Genomic DNA, 9505 nt, shown 5'->3' on the forward strand with positions numbered 1-9505 from the left:
GAAATGTATGGAAGCTAATGGGTGTGAGGTTTTTGCACGAGATCCTGTTTTCATTTCCCTTGTCATATTGCACCTTTGCTTTTAAGACAAAAGGAAATGAGTTGGGGGAAGAATCCTTCAGCATCCCTTAGGAAGTTGACTAAAAGTTGCTTGTTGCCTGGAAACTAACTTTTCTTTCCTAACTCAAGCTTCCCTATATGAAATTCTTTTTCTTTAAGCTCAAGACAGAGGTGGCCAAAGGTACCTTTGACTCAAAGCTGGCACTGGTATTAAATTTCCCAAATTAGTTCAAAGTTCAAAATTGCTTTTGCTATGAAGCACTATTCCTTTTGAGGCAAACACATCCTTTTCACAAGGTGTGCACTCAGGATATACTTGACTATGACTTGACTAAGTCATCTGGAAATTAAACTCATAGTAGAAGCTGGTTGTGTTTTCTCTATATTGAGTCGATGAAAAAAAAGCATGACAACTGCAAGTAGTGACTAAACATCTCCACACGGATTGTTCTGGAGAAGCCTTAATGTCCAGGCCACACTTGAAACCTAACTTCCCTATATTTGAAGGCAGCTGAGATGAATCCCACCCTGGGCAATCCGCATGTCCTCTTCAGTCACTTGTTTCCAAAGTTACTGATGCAGAGGGAGCCTGCCATTGAGGAGCCTGGATTTGTTGTTAGCACGTGATTCACCCTGTTGCAATGTGAAGCTGCAAAACACCCTCGGGCAAAAGCTCTATTAGCATATAAATGAAAAATCCTCTCTGGTATCCACTCAAATAACAAAGAAGAAGTTTTGTGATTACCAGGGTGGCAGAGAATGCAAAATTCAATGTGGCTAGTAGCAGCACAAACTTCCCGCCACACTCAGGTTAAGGATCACCAAAGGCCCCCGTGGTGGTGAAATAGGCAGCCTGACTTGGGACTGCTGCCCATAAAGCACAGGCTGTGCAGCGGTAGCTCATGTCCTGGAGCATTAAGGGAGTAATACCAAGCTGGATTTTTTGTGAAACCCCAGGCTGCCATCTGAAGATGTTCAGCAGCAGATTTATAAGAGACAAATTTGGGACCAACGGGAAATGTCAGAGGGAAAGACTGACACCAGAGGGCTGCAACAACCCTCTGAGAAAATGCACTCCTGACTTGTGGGGTAGAGCCTCAGTGGCCAAATTATGGAGTTATTGCAGCTCAAAGAGCAGAGAAACCTTGCTGGGCCACCCCAAGATACTACACTTATGGAAATTTTGGGGTCTGTCTGCCAGCTGATGGGCTGGTGGTGAGACACAGTTCACCCAAAGTTGCTCTGCCTTGAAACGATTTTCATTTAAGGTTTTTTTCTGCAATGATTTTTTCTCCCTAATTAGTCTGATGGTGTCTAAGACCACAATAAACACATTATAAAACTACCACTACAACTGAGTTAGGAATTCAATATTAATGCTCAAAGACATGGGATGGATCAGATTTAATTATTAAAAGATTTATTAAAGTGACTGCTAAGGACAAATAAAAGATGAGTTAGATTTTGTGTTATCTTTCCACTTTTGTCAATCATTCTTCATGATTGCTCCCTTCAGACTCTTTCCCATCCTTTACAGCTTCTCTGCAGCCTACAGACTCTTCATTATGTCTCATCCCTATACCATGGGCTTTTGATATCAGGTGTTCCAGCGCATGTTCCTCTCAGACTTTTCAGACCACCTTTTTGAACATAAAAGAAAGGGAGCTTCACTGAAATCCCTTCTGTTTTATTCCTGATTACTACCTTTACTAGAAACATCCATGTTCTGTTCAGGGATACAGGTAAATGGAGCTAATGTGCATCAGTATGATGCTTCGGGCCCATCTGAATAAAAGCAAAAATGTTGAAGTCCAGATCATAACAATCCCCACAAGAGCAATGTTGAATATTGCTCACAAGAATCAGGCTGATCCACATAGCTGCTTCTGGTGACCCATATGGTCTTTATTTGAACAAGATAAATATATATGTCATAATGAGAAAGGTATACATAAACATATTTATCTGTAATTCAAATATAGATTAATAGAATCTTTCAGGTTGGAAAGGACCTCTAAGACCATTGAGACCAACTGTTAATCTAACACCACTGAGTCTACCACTAAACCATGAAGGCATTAGGATAGAAAAAGGGAAATGGCTTGAGAAAATTTGGACCATAAGGTAAAATCAGCAGGAAAAGGAGTGCTTCTATTCACTTCAAATATTAACTTGATTTTAAAAGGTCTCTGTATGTTCTTCCCCATGACAAATAGGGAGTTTAGATATTTGTTGTTACATATAAAGCTAAATAGTACTGAGTCTGAGTAAAGTTAGCTTTATATAGCTAACATAACTTTACTCAGACTCAGAAAAAATATGTATTCAGACAATATTTCAGACAATATTTGTACTGGACAAATACTGATAGTACCTCATATCTGCAGAGTTATTTGGTCTGTTTATTCTTTCACAGAACATAATCTCTCTTCTGATCTGACTCATAGAAGACCTGTGCATATGCAAAAATACAATACTTCTTTGGAGGTATTATGGAGCCTATATATAAATTTCTTAAATTAGTCTTTCTTTGTAAGGCACACACTGCCTTGAGTATTCTAGTTCTTGCCAGCATCACTGCAGTATCCCATCAAACACTAGAAGACGTTGGGGTTGCTAAAGCAACTTATCCAGAAATAACTGGCCTCTAAACCTTTTCAGCTGCAGTAAGTTGATGGTATCTTGCTGTCTTAATAAAGTCAGCAAGTGCTGGAGAGGTATACTTTTGAGTTTACTATCCTTGTCTAGCATATGTGACATCAGAGGCTAACACCAGCTTTAAATTTCCAGTGTTCATTGCAGTTAGCTCCAAGGGATAAAGTACATTACAAAATCTAGTTGATGCATAAATCTGCTGGTTACCAGAGTGCATTTCCTGACTACAGAGAGAAAAATGCCATTTCCCATGAGAACTGTTTGAGAGTCCCAGGCAAGGTAAGGGAACCCCAATGCAGGTGACAGGTTCACTCCTGATCCTGGCTGTTCCTCCAAGCCTTCCCCATTGTTAAGCAGGCTCTCTTTTACTTCCTCAGTGTAAAAGTGGCCACAGCACCTTTCTGAGTGCATTGCCTTTCCAGCCAAGAGATCTACAGCCAGCATGTTTCAGCATACATCAGGAGACTGCTTTTCTCAACACGGCAATGCCTCAGGATTTTGGTATAATGTGAGCTGTCATTTTCCATATCACAAAAGATTATAGAATGGTGCATTATGAGACCACAGCTCACATCTGATGCAGATGTCTCCAGTGTGAGAGCCCTGGTGACAAAACACAAGCTATGGGAAGAGGACATGCGCATACCCAGAGGAGGAAAGGCTGCCAGCCACTGTGGGCATTTCCCACCCCATTTGCTGCCTGAAGAGGAAAAGGAAGCACAGGGTTAGGTGATGTACTCACTCCAGCTCATCTTGCAGTGCTGAAATTCCTTGTGTCCCTTCCTTGTCTGAGAAAGGCCTGGCTGTTGCAGAAGCTCTCACATCCAGTATCTGCCTTGCGTGCTGTTCATTCATTGAGCAATCTGAACTCACGCGCATGACAGCCAATCTTGCCCCATATACAGCATGTTGTCACTGGGAAGATGGAATGATAGCCTTTCCAGGGCACCTGGTAGGTCATGTAAGCAGTGCTTAACAAACCCGGGCTCCTTTGGGAGTCAAAGCTTCCCCTTGTTCCGTCTGAGCTATCACCGTGCCTCATGCCAGCTGCCCATGGGATGGGGTCTCAGTGATGCTACAATACATGACTTCACATGGGCTTTAACGAAACAGTGCCATTTCCTGGGGACTCCACATGGCTTCACAGCTGTATGGGAGAATTTGGGACTGGTAAGCAAAAGAGTCTCACCATCATTACACATGCTCCATCAGGATAAAATACAAACCTGTGCAGGAATCTAGTGTGGCCACTTACTCACAAAAGGGCTGATCACAAAGATTAAACTATGTCGACAGCTCTGTATGGAACGACTTTAAAGAAACCATTGCAAAACATCTTAAGGAAGTGTTTCAGAAATGCGTAAGGAAAGAAACATTCTCCAGGAGATCAAGATAGGCAACTTTGTAGGTACATCCTATTACATGTGAAATTAGATCACCATTGCAACACTATACTGTGCTAAAACTCACAGACATCAAAGTCAAGCATGACTCCTAAGTCAGGTCAAGAAAACAGATTAAAGAAGAACAAATTCTTAGTGGCAAACATTGCTGGATAGCCATTACAATAAATGTAAGGGAGCCACGCGTTACTAAAGCATGTGGAAACCTGTCTAAACAGCTCTTGCATTAACTCTCACATGTGTTTGATATTTTGACCCTATGTGATGTAATAACTAAAACCTACTCAGTTAGATCACATTGCACAGATACAACATGAAAGGAAAATTAATTATTCGCTGTGTTTCTACAAGTCCAAGACAACAATAAGCTCATATGTGCAAATAAAAAGGAAATGTTTATGAAGAGAAAGCAAAATGCTATCAAAGGTTTGGCCTTATTACTTCATATAAAAAGCAAAAATAATTACTAATTATGCAACTAAATCAGAAATGATAATAAAACACTTGTATTCTATGTTCAAAAAGAAGACACTTTACATGTTTCATCAATGAATAATGAAAATGATCACATAGTCAACCAACATGTAATAAGACAGAACAGAGATCATTCTTACCAATTAGTTTCTAAAACATTGTCTAGGATTCTTGACTATCTATGTTTCAGCTATTTTAATTCTTGGTATACTGCAGAACTACAGAAAGAATGTGAATATTGTGCCAATTTTTAAAAGTAGCAAGGGGGATGTAGTAATGTGCCAGTGGTTTGTTTACCCTGGCTGCCATTGGCATAATGAATACAATATCTGACTAATTAAAAATAAATTATCATATACTACCACTCTGGGTTCTCTTGCTATTCCTCAAAATGTGGGATGGTAGTCATGCATGCCAAATACTCCATCATCCCTGAAGTAGTTGATAGAAATCTCTGTGTTAAAGGAAGAGTTGGTTTCAAGTTGCATACATTCCTTACTTTTATGCTTCATACATTTTGTACAGCATTTGTTAATGTTTATAATATATATATAACTTTTAGCATACAAAGCAATTATCCACTGAAAACTGTGCTCCACCACACAAGGGAGTGTTTTGCCAAAAAAAGATTGTTGATGTGTAATTAGTTGGCCTTAGGACAGTCATTAACTAGTACAATTTACTGTCTGGACAGGTTCCACCCAATCAAATTCCATATATATGTGTGTATAAAAACACCAGGGAATATTTGGAGTAAAAAATTATGTCTGAAACACTTTGCATGAATGCAGAATTAAAAGACCTACCTCCCTTGCATGTGAACTGAATGCCTATCCATATGGTTCAGTAAAGAGCATAAAAACGATGTAGCTGTGAAATAAAAGAACAGGGAAAAAGGATAGGAAAGCCGGTGGAAGTTGATATTAATAAAGGGATATAACTGTGCCTTTCTTTTTCTTTTAATTTTTTTTCCTTTTTCTTTCTTTTTTAAACTTTGTAAAAGTCTTACTTATATTTGGACTATGCAAAGAAATTCTTCTTTAATTTCCTCTTTTTAGGTATGTTATAGAGGTGGAGCCACTGTGAGACCAAAACATGTGCTGTCCTACGGATGCATTGATCTTGCAAGGCAGGTTACTGAAGCTGCCTTTAAGTCACCAGTGTGCACCAAGGCTGAAAAGGATGCCAAAGTAATTACAGGATGTCCTCCCAGAAATGTGCATGGCATAGCAAAATGGCAATGAAAGGTAACTGCATGGAAGAGATCTTTCTGGGGTTAGCATTAGCTAGACGTTCCCTGTAAGGTGATGAGCAGTTTTGGTAAGCCCCGAGCTGTCTCTGGTAGCCAGTCAGTAGGAAATAGTGTTTTTCAATATGAAGAAACAGACTTTGTTCTATGCTGAATATCACATTTTTTAAAGTGTATCGTACAAAGATAGTAAGATCTTTTAATGCAAAGACTGAAAAGAAAGTCTGTATTCGGAAGGTAAAGAATATGTTTTCTAACTGATTTCAGAAGCAGTCCTTAGTGATAAATATCACTGAAAAGTTTTATTTTGAGGAATTTTTAAGAGTTTACCAGTCTCAAACTCTATTGAACATTTTCATGAGTGCTTTGGAAGTAAACAAGGCACCATGACTGGCCAGATTTGCAGAACAAAGATCAAGGGAGTAATACTAAGGACAAGGAAATCATAAAGAATGATCTGATCTACTTGATAGACTGGCCTGATTAACCATGGTAAAATTTAATGCACTGGAGTGTGAGTTATGATTAAAGAATTGCCAAATGTATGTTTTAATTTCCTCCCCCATACAAAAGGCAAGACTGGAGTGTGGAAAAATCTAACTAACCAGCTTATGGAAGACAAACAACTGGTGAGAAGCCTTTAATAGCAAATGAGGACAACTGGATTCTATGTATAGAAACCGGGAACTCATTTATGTGTAAGAATATAAGAATAACAAAGCAATGTTAATGTCTTAGTGTGTAGCAGTAATGGGAAGGGTACTGGAGTCTGCATTTGATAAAGGGACAATGAAGAATTGGAACGTGTGCAAGAGATGAGAAAAAGCTGGATACATCAGATAAAGGGGGGCGGTTTATAATCAGAATTTGAAGGGTTGCATCTAGTGGTTTGACAAAAAGAAGGCTGTGATGTAAACTTTTTTATAAAATTGATCCTAATAAAGAAACAGTGGTTATGCAATGGCTTTTAAGGTGCTAGGAAAAGATGTAATGTGCTAATATCTGGGCTCTGACCAAAATAAATGAGGCTGGAAACAAGGTGCATATCCATTGCTGGAAGATGATCACTGATCACAACATAGCTCCACAAAATGTGGTGACTTCACCATTCCTGATATCTATAATAGAAGAGGGATCATTTTTCATCAAGATAGACTTTGGTCAGCCACAGATCATCAAGACTGACATTTCAGTAACTGCATGGCAGGTAGCAGTCTGACATCTATCAAGTCTAGCAACATGATCTGATGGTACTTCTGGCTTTTATAAGCCATGGAAAGAAATCAGATTAATAATCTAGTATAATATAAGCTCATTTGTTATTTTACTTGTTCTTCCACAGCCTAATAGCAATTCATCAGAGTTACACAATTGAATATCTCTGTACAGTGTTATAAAATGAACTTATCAAAGAAGTGCAAGCTGGTAGGACCATTTAGCAAGCAAAAGTGGGAAAGCCCAGAAAGCTGTCCCTGGACTTTCTGCTAAAGGCTTATTATGTACTTGCAAACAAGGATTGCAAAGGCAAAGGATGCAGTCAAGCTAGGTATCCCTCCAGGTTTAGTTTTACATCCAACAACTTTGCAAGCATTCTTCCCCTCTCCTAGGACCTTCCAGACTTATTTATTGCACTCCCCGCTGAACTTCCTCTTCAGGTTTCACATGCAAAAGGTGTAAAAAGCCTCCCTCAAACTTGTTGAATCTTCAGTAAGGCCTACCAGAAAATGTATAAAATGAGACATTTTTTTAAATGACCACAGTAGATTCAAAAAGCCTATCCATTTGATGGGCATCCTAGAAGAAAAGACAAGCACAGAGCCACATACGATATACCCAGCTCCCCACTAGCCTGGGAATGGCTGGAGCTGGAAGCATTGGTGATATCTGTAAGGAAATCGCATCTGCCCTGCTTGTAGCTATAAGAACCATCACCTGAGATGTGCACACTTACCTTGCAAAGAAAGTGAACTGGTCATGAGAAAATCAGTCCTGCCTCACTACAACAACACAAATTCTCAGACTTTAATTCTGGAAGGATAGGTACAAAGTAAAGAATTGCTGAGAGGCAAAACCTGTTTATAATATACAAAAAAAAATATCTTCCAAGAATTTACCCCAGACAAACCACACTATTAAAGCTACAACTTTTCAGCAGTACAGAAATAAAAGCATGAGTATATCCAGAGAGCTCCCTTGTAGGCACAAGGCAGGCATTTCACAGGCACCCCTCCCTGTCATTAACACTTCTCCTCTCTATTCTAGAACTGAGAGCTGCACAGAGCACTGCTGTCCTTGGCTAGCCTGTCATTGCAGAAACACCGTGTCCTGCTGCCTCTGCCAGAATGATGATGCTGATTAAAGCTTCAGAGTAACACAACTCAGCTAAGCACACTGTGAACATCTTTATCAACTTGTTTGGAAAGCAAAGATAAAATCCTCCACGCTAGCCTTGAAATGCAGCTGGCAGCCACAGAGGCCACGCCAGCAGCAGCCCACCCTGCTATCAACACTTTGCCATGCAAACCCAATACAGGAAGACACAAGATATCCAGAGACAAGTATGAATAGGGGGAGGAGTGGCTGGAGAGCAGCCCTGCAAGAACAGGGCCCTGGGGGTGCTGGTCAGCGGTGGGCTCAGTATGGGCCAGCAGTGTGCACTGACAGCCTGGGATGCATCAAGCACAGCATTTCATATTCTAGTCTGTATCTTCTGCATTCCAAAGAATTTTAAATGGTACCACAGGTGGTTTCAATAGGCAACAAATTGTAGATAGCCTACTGTTAAGTACTCTGAGAAACTCAATCTAAGTTTAACCTTTCAACGTAACCTTCTAAAAGCACTACAGCAAAAAAAACCCAAATCCCAAAAGTCCACAACCCACAGAGAAACATATAACCAACCAAAAAACCAACCCAAAACCTGACAAGCCAACAAGATATTTACATTGCAGACTGCAATGAAGTCTCCCCTCAGCCTTGTCTTCTCCAGGCTGAACAGACCTAGTCACCTCAGTCACCCCTCATGGGCTTCCCCTCAAGGCTTTGCATGGTTTCAGTGCCCTTGTTCGGACACCCTCTCATAGCTTTCTATCTTTCTTGTCACATTGTAGCATCCAAAACACTAAGGACTAGAGGTGAAGCCACCCCAGTGCAGAGCAGAGACAATCCCCTCCCTTGCCTGCCTGGTGACGCTTGGCCTGATGCACCCTAGGACAAGCTTGGCCCTTGTGGCTGCCAGGGCACTGCTGGCTCATATCCAGCTTGCCACAGACTCCCAGGTCCCTTTCCACAGTGCTATTCTCCAGACTGCATGTGCTTTTCTCTAAGCATGCAGCGTGCCATGACCCCAGTCACAAACCTGTCCCAAAGGCTGCTGCTTGTCTCAAGACCACCTTGCAAATACAAAACACAAGCCAAGTTAATAAAATATGCTTTTAATGTGGTCTTCCCTGAAGATGTCAGGCTTAAACACTTAAAGCTCTTTCTCAGGGCAACGAGCACCATGTTTATTATCATTTTAGCACCTTCTTCTTTGTGGCTGCCCATCCTCTGTACCATACAACGATTCATACTCCATTGTTGTAATTGAATTGCAACAGATTTCTGCAGTGAAATTCTTCGGAGAAAAGGTTTTTCTTCAGTCTTTTGTTCACCTGAGATTACCA

General features: G+C 40.5%; 1 pseudogene; it reads right to left on the minus strand.

Annotated features, from left to right (window-relative positions):
• LOC131558948 (cytosolic phospholipase A2 epsilon-like) overlaps positions 1 to 3622 on the minus strand; it is a 36859-nt pseudogene extending 33237 nt beyond the window's left edge.
• Positions 3623 to 9505: the final 5883 nt, after the last annotated feature.

The sequence above is a fragment of the Ammospiza caudacuta genome, chromosome 6, assembly GCF_027887145.1.
Source record: "Ammospiza caudacuta isolate bAmmCau1 chromosome 6, bAmmCau1.pri, whole genome shotgun sequence".
In the NCBI taxonomy this organism is placed as follows: domain Eukaryota; kingdom Metazoa; phylum Chordata; class Aves; order Passeriformes; family Passerellidae; genus Ammospiza; species Ammospiza caudacuta.